The 22,514-nt window shown below is 34.6% G+C and overlaps 4 long non-coding RNA genes across 4 annotated transcripts in view; 3 read left to right on the top strand and 1 right to left on the bottom strand.

Moving 5' to 3' along the window:
• LOC147500413 (uncharacterized) overlaps positions 1-22,514 on the bottom strand; it is a 61,945-nt gene that overhangs the window by 10,005 nt on the left and 29,426 nt on the right. The gene's annotated exons all lie outside the window — the stretch shown is intronic.
• Positions 1,802-5,568, top strand: LOC147500416 (uncharacterized). The gene is made up of 5 exons (XR_015196335.1): positions 1,802-1,955; positions 2,723-2,883; positions 3,973-4,011; positions 4,649-4,710; positions 5,177-5,568. It is a non-coding gene; the product is annotated as an uncharacterized LOC147500416 (long non-coding RNA).
• Positions 17,019-17,740, top strand: LOC147500415 (uncharacterized). The gene is made up of 3 exons (XR_015196334.1): positions 17,019-17,201; positions 17,282-17,398; positions 17,691-17,740. It is a non-coding gene; the product is annotated as an uncharacterized LOC147500415 (long non-coding RNA).
• LOC147500414 (uncharacterized) lies at positions 20,331-21,583 on the top strand. The gene is made up of 2 exons (XR_015196333.1): positions 20,331-20,736; positions 21,196-21,583. It is a non-coding gene; the product is annotated as an uncharacterized LOC147500414 (long non-coding RNA).

The following is a 22,514-nucleotide window of genomic DNA, read 5'->3' as shown; positions in this document are numbered from 1 at the left end:
AAGGCCTACGAATGTACATGACTACTATCACTGTATAAACAAAGAAATTTAAGTAGAACGATAGAATACTATCAACCCAATAAAAAGTAAATGTACTGAAAATAAGACATCCTAAAATTCATTAGTGCGAACAATTTGAGAATGACGGGTTATATGTAATTTGGTAAAATTTTCAATCACTTAGATAAAACACTTAAATTAGAAAGAGGAAAATTGAAGACACCTCTTCCGTGGTGAACCAGTGGTCATTGACGGTTGGAAGCCTTAATCTGGATAACCAAAGCAATCAAAAACTTTTCGTCAAGTTTTATTGGGAAGAAAGTGAAGGAAATTGAGGTCTTATTTATTTATTAGGAATACGGAGAGTCAAAGATGGGAAGAGACGCATTGTTTCAATTAAACGTCCATGTCATTGTACACCAAAACATTTTGTCAAACATGAAATGTTAAAAAACTAACGTAAAAGAGCAACGTAGTAGAATGTGATTTATAGTTAGACATTACCCAAAAAAAAAAAAAAAAAAAAAAAAAAAAAAAAAAAAAAAAAATAATAATAAAAAAAATAAAATCAGGCGATCACATTACATTCAAACGTTCTATTTATTCTGCTAGATAACTGTTATAGCAAAATCATTACTCATGGAAATTTGGGAATAGGGAAGTTCTGAGTTAACCGTTTTTTTTTATATTTTCTTTCTCTCTTGTGTAATGCGAAAATGTCAAAACATTGTGTTTTATAGTATGGGGAAACGGTGTGTCTGAAAATGTCAAAACATTGTGTTTTATAGTCTGGGGATGGTTTAAATTACCAATTTACCCTTTCTGTAAAGAGCAAAAAAAAATTGGCTGTCTAACTTTTCAGTACCCCAGATTTTCCAATTGGTTTCGTATTCCCGATTTTAGTCCAAAATTTTTAATGAGAAGGGTACCGGAAAATTAAATGGAACAAAGGGTAAATTGGTAAATAGATATTCTCAGACTCAAAAAAGGCAAAAACTCCTTGCAAACAACGCACCGTTTCGAACTCTCTCTGCTTTCCCAATTAAAAGGTAAAAAAAATGAGAAAAATATATGTTCTTCTTCTCTATTCCTGCGATTCTCCTCAATCATCTCTAAATTGCCTTGCCATTTACTGATTATTTTTGTTTATCTTCTACTCTCTCACAGTCTCCAATTTCATATTCTTCTTGCAGTTTGGACGCATTGCCTAGCCATGGAAGAGGTTAGATTACTTTTGTATATGATTGTTTTCACGTGTGATATAAGAAAAATATAACCTTCATTGTCCACAGGATTAATCCAAAAACGTGGTGGCAAGCAATGGTGTATTGAATATCATAAATCATGATCACTTCTTCTAAGTAACAAATTATCATGTTACTCTCTGCTTCTCCCTTACCTTTATCACAAATTAAAAAAAAAGTTAATTTTCTGCAATAAATGAAAACCCGCGTTCTATTTCGTCTCTCATCCTCCAAAACTCGATTGTCATTTCGCAGGCAATGGCGAGAAAAAGTTTTCTTCTCCTTTTTTTTCCTTATTTCAGCAATAAAAACTTTTTTTTTTTTTAAAAATTCCTTTATGTAGAAAACCACATTCAATTCTTTTGATTGTCATTTGCAGGTAATCACGGAAAAAGTTTTCTTCTTCTTCAAAAATAACTTTCCTCTTTCTTCAATAATTCAACCCAAGAATCGATTTATGGGTTGAAAAAGCCTTGAAAAAACCTTGCTACCGAATCAATTACGGGGAAGAATTAAGTTGAGGAGAAATGGACTGTTGCTTGCAAATGTACCCCATTTCAAAACCAACAAGGAGACTTTCTTCCTGTCATATGCATCTTTCAAATCCACTTGCTAAGAATATGTTATTGTTCAAGGAAGGATATTCCCGAGCATGGTGATGTCTTGCAGAGATCCATTCTTTATCAAGGCGGCGATGATGTATTACGTAAGGTTTGTCAAGCTCTTTTCTTTGTCAATTCACTTACTCTATACATAATCTTTTTTCTTCGTAATAACTTCCCATGATTTGGGCGTATGTTGGATATGATATACAATTAGGAAAGAATCATAAAAAATAAGTTATTAAATAGAACGTAATAGAATTTTATCTTGGAGTTTCCTAAGATCCATTAGACCAAAGATTTGCAAAAAGAAATATGTTAATAATTTTAGTTGGAGTTATTCATCTCTTGGAGTTTTCTTTCTGGTCTCAAGGTAGGTGGAAAATGAAAGGAATATAAAGAGAGAAATAGTTGAGGTTGTGAAAATTGTGTTGGAGCATCCTTCGCTGTAAGTGATATGGTTTTGTGTCGAAAGTTTGAAAAAGACATCCAAAAGCCATGTCTCACCTTCCTTCTCTGTCCTCAACAACATTTTAATTTTGGCACCCTGTGGTTGTCTGGCAGACATGAAATCAGCTTGATAGCTGAGTTTTTGACTTCTTGATTGTGATTTATAAAAATCGAGTCTCTCTGATGGTCAGTGTCTTCTTTGGGCGCCGATACGACGGGCTCAATTGGAGAGGATTGTGTTAAATAGGGGAAGAGTCTTTCATTACAAGATGAGGATGGGAAAGGAAGTTGGGGCAGGGGGGAAGGGATGAATATTAAACATTTAGTAATTTGTTTTCTGCTCCTAGATAAGATATGTTGATAGTTTAAGAATTCGTTTGTAAGGTTTGCTGGGCTGTCTAACTTATTTCGATAGTAATTCATTAGATTGTTACTTGGTGCTAAATGGGAAACCTTACTTCAATGAACCTGGATATTAAATGACGGCGGGTAAGAGAGAGGGTGAAATGCACTCCCAGGATTACAATGAGAACATTTTTATCCTTTCTTGCAAGATAATGTTGTACACGCATAAAAGGCCACCCAAGGTAAAATTGCATCACATTTTCCGCTTAACTCGCTTTTGTGTTTCTTAGTAATTTGGCGTTTAGCTATTACGATCTCTTTTCTCTATCTGCCTAAAGTTATTAACAATATTTTTCAAAACCATCAAACTTTAATTAAATTACCATTGGGTTGCAGATCCTCTACGGACAATGTTTTGGTGTCTTGCTCCCATAGTGACCAACTACATCTTGAGTTTGGGTCAAGCCGAAGTTGCCACATGATTAACTTTTTCCTTAATGTAGTCGCTTGACCGCTGTAGTACTTTTTCTTAATGTAATAAGGACACTACACTTGAAGGGATGTAAGAAAACCCCGACACAACACAAGGCCACACTTCCCTACTCAATTTGCTATGGCCTGAGATGGTAGGAACACGATTTGTACTTGGTGCACGCCTGTTTGATAGAGGCAGAATGAATGGCTTAGCTAGATCATTTTAAAACTCCTTTGAAGCTAATTTTCAATGACATTTAAAAGGTACAAAATGTTTTGTAAATGAATTAAATGAGATGAATGTCTTAGATTGTTTTGAAACCCCCCTAATAGTTTTTGTAAATGACCTTAAATGAATTATTATTAATCTATTAATGTGGGTTTGGCCGTTTGGGACTATGGGCTTCTAAATAACGCATTTCTTTATTTTATTTTTTGAGAATATAACGCATTGTCTTTAAATAATACCTCATAGGCATTAGTTTTTAAAGAAAGAAACCTCCCCTTTCTCACCACAACGAGTATAATGGGAGAGGAAAAGTTGTTACCGAAAATAGGAGAGGCATGGTGGGGTTCTCATCTCTTGCACTCTCTGGTTTTCTCACATACCACTCTATAATGAATGCATTGCACTCAGGTCTTCATGTCTCTCTATCTTTCACTATTTCGTTATTTTGCTCTCTAATTTCCTCTATTTACAAGAACACCCATTTTTTTTATATTGATGGAGGTTCGTAAGTCATTGTCTTTGCCAGAATCATTTAAATAGCTCATCGTTATCTATTAAGCTAATAAATTGAAAAGTTATATTTCGGGGAGGTTTTGGTGGGGATAGCCTAACGGATATGTTTCCTCAGGCGGTCATGAATTTCCCCACTTGCTCTCACATTTCTCAGGTCAGTATTGCTATCACTTCTCTCTTTATTCTATCTATTTTGTTTGATCATGTTCTCTATTTCTTGTAGAGTTCAAATTGAATTTTTCCTTTGTTTTACAATCCCTTTATTATTGTTTATGCTTTCTTATGGTTACATTTTCAGCAATAAAGGTGTGTAAGATTGTAGAAACTCTACCATGTGTGTTAATTTCTCCGATTCAAGCTTCATTTTTATTCGTTGCACACGATGGGTCATATGTCGAATTTGATATATTTTTGATAGCTGCATGTTCCAATGGCGGGGAATTCGAAGGTTTTGATGATGACTATGTCATTTTCTACATCAAGTGTTCAGTAAGGATGAACACATACTTGCTTTATTGGCTATAATTGTGTTGTGCTCATTGTTCATTGTTTGTTGACTTTAGATATTACGTGCAAGTGCAAACACCTATGAAATTGGAAGTAAACACAGATCTGTTATTGTTTTGTGCTTGATTTTGCATAGGCCTTACTATGGAATGGAGTATCTTGATATAGCAATTGTTTTTTATGGATCCCAATGCTCACTTATTCTAATAGGTATCATCGTATTGGCAGCTAAAGAGATACCTCAAACAATACAATTTCTGACCTTGGATTTGTTGAGCTCACAGAGGATATTGGACCAGGGTTCTCCTTGATATCTTGAAAAAACACGAGTAATATCTCCATCAAGGTAACTCTTACCCTCTCTACTAGCATCTAATAACTGTGTTCCTGTATTCCCTTTTGTATACGTGTGTGCCATTTGCACACTAGCTTTTAGTATATATATTTTTTGGTTTTTGAAGTAGAGTTCTTTAAGTACCACCTTTTTCCTTTTTCCACATTGGTTTTTGGTTGATCCACAGCATTTTATTCGAAAGCTCAATGAAATGCATTATAGCTTGCAAGTGTTTCTAGGATAAATGTGTCTATCTTCTCTCTTGATACAAAAAACAATGAGAAAACTAAAATGCAACATGATATCCGGGGAGGGAGAAGAATGAATACTCTGACTCTTAGAAATCCAATGTGTCAATTGGAACAACATGTTATGTACAGAAATATATTATGCAAATTACATATAGTTTGATACTTAATAGATAATCATTTCCTTAAAGCTACTATGCCTTTCTTTTTTCTTTTTTTTCCATTTGCAGGAGCTTAGTGATATGACGGCCATAAAAGCTGAGGATATCTTGACCACCTTATAGAGCTTAGAGCTAATCTAGTATAGAAAAGTGCAACATGCTATCTGTGCGGACCCCAAAGTCCTTGATCGTCATTTGAAAGCTGCTGGCCGTGGTGGTCTTGAGGTCGATGTCAGCAAATTAATTTGGACTCCATACAAAGAACAAGGGTGACAACATCAAATTCAACCCAGGGTTGGGTCAAACTTATCTGACATCTTATGTAAAGCATGTAATGTATAGCTATTTATGTATCACTAGGCAATTAGTTCCCAGGTATTTTGTACAATCAAACCTTATGTTATTATCACATGTTAAAGCTTCTTCAACTGAAATTCCAAAAGAATATACCCTTCTGGATTTATCTCTCTTCATATTGTTAATTGCAGCTAAAGAGCTACCTCAAACAACAAACAACACTATAGCAGCTAACGGAGTTATGGAATAGAAATGACCATTACTCGAGGCTACACCAACCCTACACCCATTGCCAATCTAATAGTGGTCGGCCAGCTGTCGCTGACTGATAGGGTAATCGTAATATGGGGCACTTAAGGAACTAAGGAAAGAAGGATGGTTTTGATTCGGATTCTTTCTACAATACGTCAATACCATATGTGATTTTTAATGTTGGCTATGATTTTGCTTAGTGTGCATATGAACAACACAAACAATATAGTCTGCCCCTTGGAGTCATCGGCCCCTTATTTATTAGATCGCTAAAGTGAACCAGTCAGTCGCATATCAGTGTGGCCTTCTTTAACTCATATTCTTATGGGATTTTCAAGCAATTTTTCATCATCTTATATTCTTATTATTGTCAAATTATTTTTATTATTTTTGTCCCTTTTATAGCAAAGGTTTTCGCACTTCCTCATTGTTGAATGCCTATCCATATTAAATCTTTTATCCCTTGGGTTTTGATAGGTATTATTGTATTAAGGTATGTTGCAAGTTTGTAACTACCTCCCATTCCCTATTAAAAACAAAACCAATATATTTGCAAAAGCAAAAGGGCATTGAACTAGAAGGCAATGTAGTTCAAGCCAGGATGCAGGAAAAACATCAAGTCATGAGGACTGCTATATGAACCAGCTGCAGGTATATTTTCTTCATTTCCTTCATCGTTTGGTTTGGACTGAAATTCAAATTAAGGTACCACTTCTTCCGGCTTGCTTCTTTTAGACTCATTTTTCTTTGGAACCTTGCACAATCTGTATAGACTATAGAGTAAAACGTTGGGTACATGTACTAAGAGTTTAGTTTATATAGCTACCATGAACATTGTGATTAGAAACTCGATCTTGAGGTCAAAGTTGCAATAATTGCATGCAATATCATGAATTTGGTAGGCAAGAAAGACAAAAAAAAAAATACATTTAAGTTTGGTCGAAGTTTCAATGATTTTTTTGAGTTTTAAGTTTTTAGTTGGTTTACGTCAACGCCAATATGTGGTAGTGGGCTTGATAATGTTTTTAGTTTTTACTACTACTATCTACTCTTTCCTTGATTTTTCAGTTGAATGGTTTTCATGTGAGAGAAAACAACTCGTGAATACTAATGACTTTTTACAACAATTATATAGCTTCAAAATTCCATGTGTGTATACCAACTATAACAAATCTTTATATGTTCCCAATTTATATGCCATCCTTAATTCCTTATTTCAATATCTGATCCAACATAAAACCTATCTACGCATTAAAGCACCTAATATAAAACCTATTATGCAGAGAATGTTGCTTTGACAAACACTGACGGGAGCTCGAAAAGACACCCATGTGTATAAAGGTGTGGAACTGGTAAAATTGTATCTCACATATCACATATATAATGCGGATACTTGCTTTTTCGATTAGTTCCCTTATTCTCGGTTTTACTCCAAAGTTTTAAATCGAAAGAGTACCAGAAAGTTGAACAACCACTTTCTTTTTGCTCTTAACTAAAAGGATAAATCAGTCAATTGATCTATTTTCACCCTTTAAAATGATAAACTACCTTGCCAAACAGGCACACCGTTTCGACTATTTTTCCAAATTAAAAAGGGAAAAAAAAGTTTTGGCCTCGCCCTTCTTTTCCAAATAAATTCCTCTTTTCATGAAGTGCCGGTTCGACATCTGCAACATCTCTTCTCCATCATAATTGCGCTTTTGACACATTGATTCGCCATGGAAGGGTTAAGATTTCTCTTTCGATTCTCTCAATTTTGTAGTTATTGGAGTGTTCATGTAGTTCATGCATTTTGCTTCGTTATTGTTTTGTTTCTATTTCTATTTCTGCCTTCTGCTTCATTATTGTCCTATTTTTTATATATTGCCATTTGGTTTTGTAGCCTACAAATCAGATAAGAGAATTATCGTTTTGATAATACTCACTGAAATATATTCATTAATTATTACTTCTTTTATTCTCACCATTTAGACCTCGTTTCCAGATTTGGCAAAAAGAAGAAAAAAATGATCGTTATAATGTTCCATGGCGATATTCCCGCCTCGTTCTCTTATTCTTCTTCCTCATTTTTCTTCCACATAACTTTTAATTGTTTGAAGAAATACCTGAATAACTTTTATGTTTAGTTACACTTGAATTTTGCCACTATTGGATTGTTTAATATCAATCAATTAGCGCTTCCCGAAATTGGTTTGAGACTTTCGTATTTTTGTCAAACAAATGCAGGTCACTGTTAGAACGTAGACGGACTGCTAAATTACAATATAATAGTGTCGTTCAAAATAGGATTCGAAATGTAGGTATATATCTTCCTGATCATGGGCAACTATATGTTTCGTTGTCAAGGTGTGTTTCGTGGACTAACATCAAGATTTTGGTAAAAAATGGATCCTTAAATAGACGTGGTGGAACTTATACTAGAAATATAGTGTACCGTGATGTGTTGCTTTCAGAATATGATGATATGAGTGATTAATATTGCAAGAAAATATGGTTTATTCCTCTGCTACTTGCCTACCTTCGTCCAATATTTGATTGTATGCAATTATTCCTATATGTCTTCTTAACTTTTAGATTTAACCCATGACTACATAACATTTTTTTTACATGATGTAATGCTTTCAGATAATGACACTAGGAATGCTTAATATAGAACTTCTTCGCAGTTACTCTGATAGTTTGTATCGTTATTATTTTTTCCCTGTTTTATTATTTATTTTTCTACATTTATTTTTAGATTTTAATATATAAAATATAATGTGCTCTCTTCACGTAGTTCGTTTAGTGGCAGATTGTATGCATTTATTCCTATACGTCTCATTTTTAAAACATTTAACCCATGACTATCGCCATTAATATAAAAAGTTTTAACAGATAAGAAGAAACCAACTAGACACCGAAACTAGTATTTAGAAATACTCCTAGAGATTCCAACAATCCCTCACTATTTCAAAATACTAATAGTCCCCCACTATTTTGGAATAGGATATTACAAAAGAAAAGGGTTAATGAAGTGCTAGAGAAAATCTAAAAAACAATATATAAGATACTGGTGCTTTACGGGCTTGAACCAGTCATAGGATAACATGTCTTATAATAGGTGAAAGTGGTGGATTAAAAAATCTTTGAACCAACATTCCCTTGTAGTAAAATAGATCACATGTACCCACACTACTCTTTCATTATATGCCAGTTCTGCAGTGTTGCACTTTTTGGCCCCTGCGCTGCCTGTGTTCCATGAATTCTCTAGAGTACTTGCTCGAATACTCATAAGAACCGACCCAGTTCTATATTCACGTAGGTGGATATCCATCAAGTATACATTGCAGTTAAAATACACTATCTCATTATAAAATGGACTATGGATTCCAATCAGAGTAAAATAACTCATCATTTCTCATTGCAATTCAAGTTATACAAAGTATACAAAAATGATATCTCGTCATAGGGTGGGACGTCTCAAAGAAAGACAATAGCATACTAGAGCGACCCCGCACCCAAAACACTGTAACTCCAAAACATCTTTCTTGCGACCAGCCCCCCCAGCTAAGCTTGAAGCCCCAGCGCTAACCCTACAATGGGTACGAAAAATTCTGATTTTTTGTGGGTTGTTCCAGGATCGTTTGCAGCTGTTCTCGAGAGTAGTTTTGGATGAAATATCCTACAGTCATACCTGAGCAGTCTTTTGAAGACTTGTTCCAAAGAAACACCTATGATGCGTGGTTTCGCGAGATGATCATACAAGCAGGCTGGGAACCGCTAATAGTAAGACCTGATGAACTTTATTCTCCTGCACTTACATCTTATTTTTATGATAATTGTAAGTTCTTTGATAGACTGAATGGAGAACAAGTGTTCTCCATCACCAGTGAGAATGAAACGATGGAAATTACCAGGTTCTTGTTAGCCTTTGCTCTCGGACTTGCTATGCCCGCTGAAATACAAGACTCATGGGCCTATTTGGTAGATAATATGTACCTCTATAACTATGAGGATTTACATGAGCATTATGGGGCAGGAATCTTTAGGATAGAGGACCAAGGGGAGTATAACGTCGCCCTTGGTAGTCTGTCCATAAACGTGGGCACTGTTATTTTTTGGATCATGCTAAACATTAAATGGGAATGACGTTATTCTTCTGCGAATGACGAAACTTGTGATATTTTCCTTGCTTTAGCTGGGGGACGTATTCTCTATGATATTGCCCAGACCTTAATGTTTAGTTTAGCACGAGCCCATAGCATGAGGCATAAGTACCTTTTTATGCCTGTTTTAGTTTGTCGTATTATGCTATGTTTCTTCCCTATTTTTTGTGCCCGTTTCACAGATTGGGTTGGGGTCAACATTGTGAGACCCACAAATTGTATTATTCAATCTTTCCGTGTAATGACTTGGCCGGGGTGGAGGCTATAACCTCATTTGGTTGCCCCATACACTCCATCCGACCAAGTGGTGTTTAACAGGTTAGCGATCGTAGATGATAAATAGCGAGAAGCCTAGCAAATCATCATGGCATGGCAGGATGCGAAGGAACCTCATTTCTTTATAGAAGAGGTTGACAACGCTTAAACGGGGGAGATAAGGTAAGTTTTTAGTTTCAGTTAGTGTCTGCTTATTCGTCTATTTTTCTTTTTCTATATTAGTATGTTTTAACCTTGTTTTGCAGGTGTTCTAGAATTTCACGCGTTTCCATAGTATTTTTCTACCCTTTTTATTTCAATACTTTGAGGACAAAACATGTTTCTTGTTTGGGGGTGACATAGAAACACGTGTAATTAAGGCATCTGTTAGGATATAGATATGTATAATATGCACTTATTTTCTAGTAAAATTTTCAAAAATTTAAAAATAAAAATAAAAAGTATGATATACACTTAGGAATATTGGTATTGTTTTCTTGCTCTATGCTCTTAATAATCTAGAAGTCTCACGTAGCTTTTGCATTAGAATAGTTTTTAGAAACTTAGGTTAATATGTAGGTAATAATCTTTGCATCTATCTATAAATATATTACATGAGTATCTATGATTGTTAGCAGTAAGTTTATGAAATCTAGGCTAGAGTACTTATTCTACAAATCCTGTGAGAATATAGCCTAAAGCCTTATATGAGTGAAACATTTGAGAAATGACACAAGGGAGAAGTAAAATCCAGATAGAGAAATCACACGTCCACTTGCTTGATCACTATACCATATCCTAAGCGAGAATTTAAGCCCTTTTTGGATCGATATAGTCAGAAATTCATACCTTATGAAATTATTTTCCGCTAGTCGCCCCTCTGAGCCTTTCTTTAGCCTTTCATAAACCACAATTCTTTTACCCTTTTACAAAACAAAATAAAAATAACAACCAACATACCCATTCTTTGAATGAGTCTGAGAATAGAGATGAAGAATAGAAAAGAGAAAGACCTTTGAAATTAAGAATTTGTTAGTCGCTTCAAATAAGAAAAGAAAGTTTTCATCCAAATAAATAAATAAATAAATAAATAAAAGGAAATAAAGAGTTAGAACTCCAAAAATAGAATCAAAAGAGTCAAAAGCCAAAAAAAAAAAGAAAAATATGGCTAAGGATGGAAACAAAGTGTAGAAGCAAAAATAAAGAATAAGGTTTCCTCTAGTTACATAATATGAAGACTCTATTATCTCAGACTTGTCCTTTTTGAATATCCATTTTCTTCCTTCTTAAACCATCTCATAATCCCCGCAACACCTAATAAAGACCTCTAGCTCAATTAGGAATATGTTAGTGTGATAGTAAGTGGCAGATGTGTTTGATTGACTTCGGCTTCCTTGTGTGTCATTGAGATTGTAAGGTAAAGTGTGCCCACTGCACACTGGAGTAGTGAAACTTGAGCGGAAAAATCAGAGTATTTTTGTCTTGACTTTTATGTGAGGACTTACTTAAGGACGTTATTCCAAAATTTCAGAAACGGACCTGTTAGTACATTTCATAGTATTACTCATTGTATGTATGTTTATTCGTAGATGATCGATTATTATGCATATATTAGCTTAGGTTTCGACTTGATTATTCTGTATTCATTGCTAGTGAGATGTATAGATAATTGAGACATAAATAAGAAAACAATAGTTTTATATCTTAGTCGTTGTAGTATAGATGAAGTTTGTGAGTACCTTTACTGGAAAACTCTCACGAGGCTATAACTCGTCCACTAGGAAATTCCTAGTGGTTTAAGGCCTTGTTGCATATGGTCAATGCAATCGCACTCGGCGAAACGAGACTAGTTAGAACTCTATTTTTGGTCACTTATTCTAATTTCTCATATTTGCTTGAGGACAAACAAAATACTATTTTGGGGTGGTTTGATAAGAGCCCAAAACTATAGTTTTAACCCCTTAACAATATTACTGTTAGACCAATTATGTGATTAATAATATAGGTTTATGACTAATTACGTAATTTTGAGTATTTCAGGCTTTGGAGTTGAATAAATGTAGATTCATTACTAATTAGGCGCTAAAAGGAGCTAAAGGGATTGTTATGAAAGTTCTCTGAAGAAAGCCCAAGTTTCATGGAGAAAAAGCCCTTAAAAAGCCCAAGTCAAAGCTGTAAAGTGAAAGTCAAACCGGATTAGAAAGCTGAAAAAAAGTCAATAGAATTTCAAAATGCCATATCTTTAGACTCAGACTTCGGATTTGGGCCCATTTTATATCAAAATGACCGGCTCAAAAAGCTCTTTCTAATGGTCTAGACCTTGACTAGATCAGAGTAGTATAAGTTAGTGAAAACTCGAGCTACAGTAACACGGCTAGAATGAGAAGTCTTGGATTCAACAAATTGGGTTTTGGGCTCAATTTTTCGGCTCAAAATATGGCTCCTCAGCTCATGCACGAATTTGGGAATCTAACTCTTCTATATCAAGGGACAAAAGCTTAGCTCTTAAGCTATCTAGATCTAACCCTAATTCTAGTTCATAAAATTTAGTTTTGGTAATATAGAATTAGTTTTAATTCATTAAATTAGTTTATATAGATTAATCTAGTTAGTTGTCAATTTTATTAGTTGTTAGAACAAGTTTTGAGTTTTAAAATAAAATACTTATTTATATTTCAATCTTTAATTTCGAATTCAATCTTGCATTCATAGATTTAGTTGTGTTAAATTGATAATTAGTATTCATAATCTTAGTTCTAAATTAGTTTAAATTTCAATTGTAATCCATGTTTGAATCTTAGACTATTGTTAATTTAGATTAAGAAAGTTTAATTAGTTATTCAATAATAACTTGTTTTTACTGTTCTTGTGTTAGAAATGATAGTCTAATGAATTCTAGCTAAACCTCCATTAGAGGGGTTTGATGAAGCTTGGATGAAGACTTGATGTGTTAGTTAGAATTATTGCATTTAAGAGTTCACTCTAGTAGGTTAGTTGATTCGCCATGAGAATGGATTGAACTTCCTCACATGCTAATTATTAGTTGGCAGAGATTTCCATGAATAATTAGGGATCACAATTAATCTTAATTGGTTATGATTGCAATAATCTACACTAGCATATTATGAATTTATTTAAGTAAACTCAAATCTCCCTAATCTCTTCTCCATATTCTTCTCTATATTTTATTCAATTCATATTCAATTGCTTAGTTAAATTATTATAAGTAAATTCATATAATTAGTTTCATAGTGTAAATTCATCTCTATAAATATTGCTCTCACAATTGTTCCCTTGTGTTGATTAATTGATTTCTTTATGTCTTGGTAGTTTAGGAGTTGAACGATTCCGTACTCTATATATTGTATAAATCTATATGTGAGAGTAAGAAATAAATAATTGATACCGTCATGGTATTGACACAACTTATACATCATGGTATTGACACAACTTATACAACATGGAGATTTAACGGGGAAAGATCTTCTAATTTTGTTGAGCCCAGTATTCCTGCATATGCCAATGACAACTAATATCATGAGATGGAGACTCTAGATGATGTGGTACCCATGAAACGAATGGTATATATATATTACAGAAGAACAATTCGAGGCTAATCCTGAGAAGTTTAAAGAGTTGCTTGAAGACGTAGAGACACCTCTGTATGAAGGCAGCCCGAAGTTTAGAAAGCTATCAGCAGTGGTTACATTATTTAATCTAAAAGCAAAGGTCCGACACAAGTTTTACGAATTTGTTGATTGTGTTACGGGAGCTGTTTCCTTTGAAAGATAATGTGTTGCCTTCAAACATGCATGAAGTTAGGAAGACATTGTCAGTTTATGGTATGAAATACCAGAAAATACATGTGTGTCCCAACAATTGTATACTTTACAGAGGTGATGATTTCAAAACCTAACTGAGTGCCCTACTTGTGGAGTGTCACGATACAAGGAAAACAAAAGTAAGATAGACCAGTGTCAACAAAAGTTATATGGTACTTTCCACTAATTGCAAGATTTGAAAGAATGTTTAAGTCTGAGGAGACAGCAAAGTCACTAACATGGCATGCCAATGAAAGAGTAATCGATGATAAATTGCATCACCTAGCTGACTCTAAAGCATGGAAGGAGGTCGATAATAGGTGGTCAGAGTTTGCAAGTGAGTCAAGAAACCTTTGTTTAGCACTTTCAGCTGATGGGGTCAACCTATTCAACTCTCTTAGCAGTAGATATAGTTTATGGCCGGTAATGTTAGTCACATACAACCTCCTACCTTGGTTGTGCATGAAGCGAAAGTTTATGATGTTGACAACGTTGATTCATGGTCCAAAACAACCTAAGAAAGATATCGATGTATACTTGGCACCTTTGATTCCCACTCCTCTTTGGTATAAACTCCAAGTTGTTAGAACAAGACCCGACGATAATGCGCTTCCATTGAGGATTTCACAACACTTGTGCCCACTGCATAGAGGTATGCACACATAAGATCTTCTCATGAAAGAAAAGGAACGATCTCAGTAACAGGTCGAAGACACTTGTTGTAAGGTATGATATAAACTATAATTCATAGCTACTGTAATAATCAAATTACTCAAAGAATACGTCATTGCATATAATGTAACTAAAAATCTAAAAAGTAAGTCAATAAAGTAAATTATATTTATTATGAATCATAACACAATTTCTTTATACATGATCCTCGTACATACAAAAGAAATATTAATTAAACTAAGAGGAGATTCTCACTAAGAAAAGTCAGGATATCAATATTAAACAGGCAAATTTTTTTGAAGGTTATGTTGGCAGAGATAAGAGGAGATTCTGAGGAAGCTAAGTAAACGTTAAGGCCAAAAAATAAAAATAAAAAATAAAAACTGTATCAAAGAAATAGGGACTACTTCAGTGCAACTACTCAGAAAAACCTTGAAACAAAACACACTATAATATAGAGTTCTTCTAATCGATATGTTAGACTCACCAATTTATAAGGGGCTCACTTTAATTTTTAAAAACACATCAAAGTCACAATGACATTGTCTAAATTATTTAATCGGTCTATTTCACACAATGAGAAAGACAAATGTATAACAAAGAAAAACATACCGAATGATTGCTATAGTTATGGGAAGAGGCTCTCAAAATTTTAACACGGCTAAAATAGCTAAATAGTGTACCCCCATAACATAACAATTTGTGATAAGCAGGCCTCCATTAGTCGATGTACAACCGCTATCACTGGATTTATAGATAAAATTGGACTTTTCAATCAAATAAAAAAAAGTCAATAAACAATTAAAATCAATATCAACGGATTGAACTTTTGGAGGTCCCGTTCACTTCATATCTTCTTGTGCGAATTGCTTGAGCAAAATTTTCTAAGTAGGGGGTATAAATCTGGCGCTCCTTACCAATTTTTATAAGTTGACACACATTATTCAAGGCTGCTTCCCTGCTACCTTCGATAAGCGAAGGGTTGACTCAGAGAAGGAAGATATCGAGAGGGCATCAGGGAGACCCACGGAATTGGATGAGCCCCCCATCCCATCTAAAACCCTTGAATCAGTGAATCCGGAGATAGAGACCTAGCCTACTTTATTTAAACAGCTAAGATAACGTCTACTTTTCTATATATGCAAACAGAAAAAATTTCTATAATCAATGTTTGCTTTTCACCAACGGTTAAGTCTGCAACAACTAATTTACGTACACATAAATGTTGGATTTCAATGGTGATGTACGTCGAGGATTAGCAAGCAATGGAACTATTAAGCAAAAAGAAAGGTGGGAAAAGAATGGTACCTCTTCACAGAACGGTGTGACGGCAGAATATGAGTGATGAGTCCTTCCATTTTTATCCTTAAAATAACTGAAAGAAGATAATGACATACATTTAAAACTTGAGGAATAACTGACATGTATGAATTTGAATGCATTTAGATGACAACTTAAAAAAAAAAAAAAAAAGTTCTCAATAAACATAGAGGAAATATAATATTAACTTCTCTTGTCCATTCTACATCATATTAACACCATGAGAATCATCAACCTTAACTAAAAAAATACATTGGAATGATAATTTTGGGAAGAAGAAAAATCATCCTTAGAATTGCATTATACGCTACCGGGACCATAAATGAATAAACAAAAAAAGAATGCAATCAATACAGGAAATGAAAACACTCAACTGAGATCAGAAGTTGATAAGTTTTAAGTTTGTTCCTTGTCAAACGGTCAAGCCCATAGAGGAATGGTAGGAAAGAAATAAAAGAGGGCGAGTGAAAGTGGATTAAATTTTGAAGCTAATTGAAATGAAACAACAACTGGATGTCTGGAATTTTGTTAGACTTACATAACACCATTGGTGCATAGGTTAGACTGAAAAAATAAATTAAATGCTAATATCTGAAAGTATGAACACTAAGCTAACCTCTTCCATGGTGAAGCAATGCATCCATAGTCCACAAATCCTAAAGTGTCAAACCTGATGATCGCCAAACTCAGGACAACACATTTAGTAATTGATAAGGCCTACAAATGTACATGACTACTATCACTGTATAAACATAGAAATTTAAGTAGAACGATAGAATACTATCAACCCAATAAAAAGTAAATGTACTGAAAATAATACATCCTAAAATTCATTAGTGCGAACAATTTGAGAATGACGGGTTATCTGTAATTTGGTAAAATTTTCAATCACTTAGATAAAACACTTAAATTAGAAAGAGGAAACTTGAAGACACCTTTTCCGTGGTGAACCAATGGTCATTGACGGTTGGAAGCCTTAAGAAACCAAACTTTGGATACCAGATTTTACAATAAGAAAAAGTTGGACAGCCATTTTTTTTTTTTTTGCTTTTCACACAAAGGGTAAATTGGTAAATAGATATTCTCAGACTCAAAAAAGGCAAAAACTCCTTGCAAACAACGCCCCGTTTCGAACTCTCTCTGCTTTCCCAATTAAAAGGTAAAAAAAATGAGAAAAATATATGTTCTTCTTCTCTATTCCTGCTATTCTCCTCAACCATCTCTAAATTGCCTTGCCATTTACTGATTATTTTTGTTTATCTTCTACTCTCTCACAGTCTCCAATTTCATATTCCTCTTGCAGTTTGGATGCATTGCCTAGCCATGGAAGAGGTTAGATTACTTTTGTATATGATTGTTTTCACGTGTGATATTATCATGATTCAGAAAAATATAACCTTCATTGTGCACAGGCTTAATCCAAAAACGTGGTGGCAAGCAATGGTGTATTGAATATCATAAATCATGATCACTTCTTCCAAGTAACAAATTATCATGTTACTCTCTGCTTCTCCCTTACCTTTATCTTGGTAAACACTGATGTCTGTATATCTCTTCTTTCTTAATTTTCTTTCTTTCGCTCCTTTTACTGAATCATTACGTATTCACAAATTAAAAAAAAAAGTTAATTTTCTGCAATAAATGAAAACCAGCGTTCTATTTAGTCTCTCATCCTCCAAAACTCGATTGTCATTTCGCAGGCAATGGCAGAAAAAGTTTTCTTCTCCTGTTTTTTTTTTCCTTATTGCAGCAATAAACTTTTTTTTTTTAAAATTCCTTTATGTAGAAAACCACATTCAATTCTTTGATTGTCATTTGCAGGTAATCACGGAAAAAGTTTTCTTCTTCTTCAAAAATAACTTGGCTGATTTATGGGTTGAAAAAGCCTTGCTACCGAATCAATTACAGGAAGAATTAAGTTGAGGAGAAATGGACTGTTCGCTGCTTCAGCGGTACCCATTTCAAAACCAACAAGGAGACTTTCTTCCTGTCATATGCATCTTTCAAATCCACTTGCTAAGAATATGTTATTGTTCAAGGAAGGATATTCCCGAGCATGGTGATGTCGAGAGATCCATTCTTTATCAAAGGCTTGATGATGATGTATTACGTAAGGTTTGTCAAGCTCTTTTCTTTGTCAATTCACTTACTCTATACATAATCTTTTTCTTCAATAATAACTTCCCATGATTTGGGCGTATGTTGGATATGATATACAATTAGGAAAGAATCATAAAAAAATAAGTTATTAAATAGAACGTAATAGAATTTTATCTTGGAGTTTCCTAAGATCCATTAGACCAAAGATTTGCAAAAAAGAAATATGTTAATAATTTTAGTTGGAGTTATTCATCTCTTGGAGTTTTCTTTTCTGGTCTCAAGGTAGGTGGAAAATGAAAGGAATATAAAGAGAGAAATAGTTGAGGTTGTGAAAATTGTGTTGGAGCATCCTTCACTGTAAGTGATATGGTTTTGTGTCGAAAGTTTGAAAAAAGACATCCAAAAGCCATGTCTCACCTTCCTTCTCTCATCCTCAACAACATTTTAATTTTGGCACCCGGGTTGTCAGCAGACATGAAATCAGCTTGATAGCTGAGTTTTTGACTTCTTGATTGTGATTTATAAAAATCGAGTCTCTCCGATGGTCGGTGTCTTCTTTGAAGCCCGATCTGACGGGCTCAATTGGAGAGGATTGTGTTAAATAGGGAAGAGTCTTTCATTACAAGATGAGGATGGGAAAGGGAGTTGGGGCAGGGGGGAAGGGATGAATATTAAACATTTAGTAATTTGTTTTCTGCTCCTAGATAAGATATGTTGATAGTTTAAGAATTCGTTTGTAAGGTTTGCTGGGCTGTCTAACTTATTTCGATAGTAATTCATTAGATTGTTACTTGGTGCTAAATGGGAAACCTTACTTCAATGAACCTGGATATTAAATGACGGCGGGTAAGAGAGAGGGTGAAATGCACTCCCAGGATTACAATGAGAACATTTTTATCCTTTCTTGCAAGATAATGTTGTACACGCATAAAAGGCCACCCAAGGTAAAATTGCATCACATTTTCCGCTTAACTGCTTTTGTGTTTCTTAGTAATTTGGCGCGTTTAGCTATTACGATCTCTTTTCTCTATCTGCCTAAAGTTATTAACAATATTTTTTCAAAACCATCAAACTTTAATTAAATTACCATTGGGTTGCAGATCCTCTACGGGACAATGTTTTGGTGTCTTGCTCCCATAGTGACCAACTACTTGATCTTGAATTTGGGTCAAGCTGAGTTGCCACATGATTAACTTTTTCCTTAATGTAGTCGCTTGACCGCTGTAGTACTTTTTTCTTAATGTAATAAGGACACTACACTTGAAGGGCTGTAAGAAAACCTGACACAACACAAGGCCACACTTCCCTACTCACTGCTATGGCCTGAGATGGTAGGAACACGATTTGTACTTGGTACGCTCTGTGTTTGATAGAGGCAGCTGAATGGCTTAGCTAGATCATTTTAAAACTCCTTTGAAGCTAATTTTCAATGACATTTAAAAGGTACAAAATGTTTTGTAAATGAATTAAATGAGATGAATGTCTTAGATTGTTTTGAAACCCCCCTAATAGTTTTTGTAAATGACCTTAAATGAATTATTATTAATCTATTAATGTGGGTTTGGCCGTTTGGGACTATGGGCTTCTAAATAACGCATTTCTTTATTTTATTTTTTGAGAATATAACGCATTGTCTTTAAATAATACCTCATAGGCATTAGTTTTTAAAGAAAGAAACCTCCCCTTTCTCACCACAACGAGTATAATGGGAGAGGAAAAGTTGTTACCGAAAATAGGAGAGGCATGGTGGGGTTCTCATCTCTTGCACTCTCTGGTTTTCTCACATACCACTCTATAATGAATGCATTGCACTCAGGTCTTCATGTCTCTCTGTCTTTCACTATTTCGTTCTTTTGCTCTCTAATTTCCTCTATTTACAAGAACACCCATTTTTTTTATATTGATGGAGGTTCGTTAGTCATTGTCTTTGTCAGAATCATTTAAATAGCTCATCGTTATCTATTAAGCTAATAAATTGAAAAGTTATATTTCGGGGAGGTTTTGGTGGGGATAGCCTAACGGATATGTTTCCTCGGTAGGTCATGAATTTCCCCACTTGCTCTCACATTTCTCGGTCAATTGCTATCACTTCTCTCTTTATTCTATCTATTTTGTTTGATCATGTTCTCTATTTCTTGTAGAGTTCAAATTGAATTTTTCCTTTGTTTTACAATCCCTTTATTATTGTTTATGCTTTCTTATAGTTACATTTTCAGCAATAAAGGTGTGTAAGATTGTAAAAACTCTACCATGTGTGTTAATTTCTCTGATTCAAGCTTCATTTTTATTCGTTGTACAAAGAGGGTCATATGTCGAATTTGATATATTTTTGATAGCTGCATGTTCCAATGGCAGGAATTCGAAGGTTTTGATGATGACTATGTCATTTTCTACATCAAGTGTTCATGGGATGAACACATACTTGCTTTATTGGCTATAATTGTGTTGTGCTCATTGTTCATTATTTGTACTTTAGATATTACGTGCAAGTGCAAACACCTATGAAATTGGAAGTAAACCACACTGCTATTGTTTTGTGCTTGATTTTGCATAGGCCTTACTATGGAATGGAGTATCTTGATATAGCAATTGTTTTTTATGGATCCCAATGCTCACTTATTCTAATAGGTATCATCGTATTGGCAGCTAAAGAGATACCTCAAACAATACAATTTCTGACCTTGGACTGTTGAGCTGCAGAGGATATGATATTGGACCAGGGTTCTCCTTGATATCTTGAAAAAACACGAGTAATATCTCCATCAAGGTAACTCTTACCCTCTCTACTAGCATCTAATAACTGTGTTCCTGTATTCCCTTTTGTATACGTGTGTGCCATTTGCACACTAGCTTTTAGTATATATATTTTTTGGTTTTTTAAGTAGAGTTCTTTAAGTACCACCTTTTTCCTTTTTCCACATTGGTTTTTGGTTGATCCACAACATTTTATTCGAAAGCTCAGTAGTACGTATAGCTTGCAAGTGTTTCTAGGATAAATGTGTCTATCTTCTCTCTTGATACAAAAAACAATGAGAAAACTAAAATGCAACATGATATCCGGGGAGGGAGAAGAATGAATACTCTGACTCTTAGAAATCCAATGTGTCAATTGGAACAACATGTTATGTACAGAAATATATTATGCAAATTACATATAGTTTGATTCTTAATAGATAATCATTTCCTTAAAGCTACTATGCCTTTCTTCTTTTTTTTCCATTTGCAGGAGCTTAGTGATATGACGGCCATAAAAGCTGAGGATATCTTGACCACCTTATAGAGCTTAGAGCTAATCCAGTATAGAAAAGGGCAACATGCTATCTGTGCGGACCCCAAAGTCCTTGATCGTCATTTGAAAGCTGCTGGCCGTGGTGGTCTTGAGGTCGATGTCGACAAATTAATTTGGACTCCATACAAAGAACAAAGGGTCACAACATCAAATTCAACCTGTGGTTGGGTCAAACTTATCGACATCTTATGTAAAGCATGTAATGTATAGCTATTTATGTATCACTAGGCAATTAGTTCCCAGGTATTTTGTACAATCAAACCTTATGTTATTATCACATGTTAAAGCTTCTTCAACTGAAATTCCAAAAGTATATGCCCTTCTGGATTTATCTCTCTTCATATTGTTAATTGCAGCTAAAGAGCTACCTCAAACAACACTATAGCAGCTAACGACGTTATGGAATAGAAATGACCATTACTCGAGGCTACACCAACCCTGCCCCCATTGCCAATCTAATAGTGGTCGGCCAGCTGTCGCTGACAGATAGGGTAATCGTAATATGGGGCACTTAAGGAACTAAGGAAAGAAGGATGGTTTTGATCCGGATTCTTTCTACAATACGTCAATACCATATGTGATTTTTAATGTTGGCTATGATTTTGCTTAGTGTGCATATGAACAACACAGATGCAATGTTTCAAAAATATAGTCTGCCCCTTGGAGTCATCGGCCCTTATTTATTAGATCGCTAAAGTGGACCACAGCCAGTCGCACATCAGTGTGGCCTTCTTTAACTCATATTCTTATGGGATTTTCAAGCAATTTTTCATCATCTTATATTCTTATTATTGTCAAATTATTTTTATTATTTTTGTCCCTTTTATAGCAAAGGTTTTCCACTTCCTCATTGTTCAATGCCTATCCATATTAAATCTTTTATCCCTTGGGTTTTGATAGGTATTATTGTATTAAGGTATGTTGCAAGTTTGTAACTACCTCCCATTCCCTATTAAAAACAAACCAATATATTTGCAAAAGCAAAAGGGCATTGAACTAGAAGGCAATGTAGTTCAAGCCAGGATGCAAGAAAAACATCAAGTCATGAGGACTGCTTTATGAACCAGCTGCAGGTATATTTTCTTCATTTCCTTCATCGTTTGGTTTGGACTGAAATTCAAATTAAGGTACCACTTCTTCCGGCTTGCTTCTTTTAGACTCATTTTTCTTTGGAACCTTGCACAATCTGTATAGACTATGCTCTGTTTGGTTCGATGCAAGCAAGTGCAAATGGCAAATGAGTGCAATTACATCGT

The sequence above is a fragment of the Coptis chinensis genome, chromosome 5, assembly GCF_015680905.1.
Source record: "Coptis chinensis isolate HL-2020 chromosome 5, ASM1568090v1, whole genome shotgun sequence".
Classification (NCBI taxonomy): domain Eukaryota; kingdom Viridiplantae; phylum Streptophyta; class Magnoliopsida; order Ranunculales; family Ranunculaceae; genus Coptis; species Coptis chinensis.
This window is presented reverse-complemented; position numbering and strand designations above follow the sequence as displayed.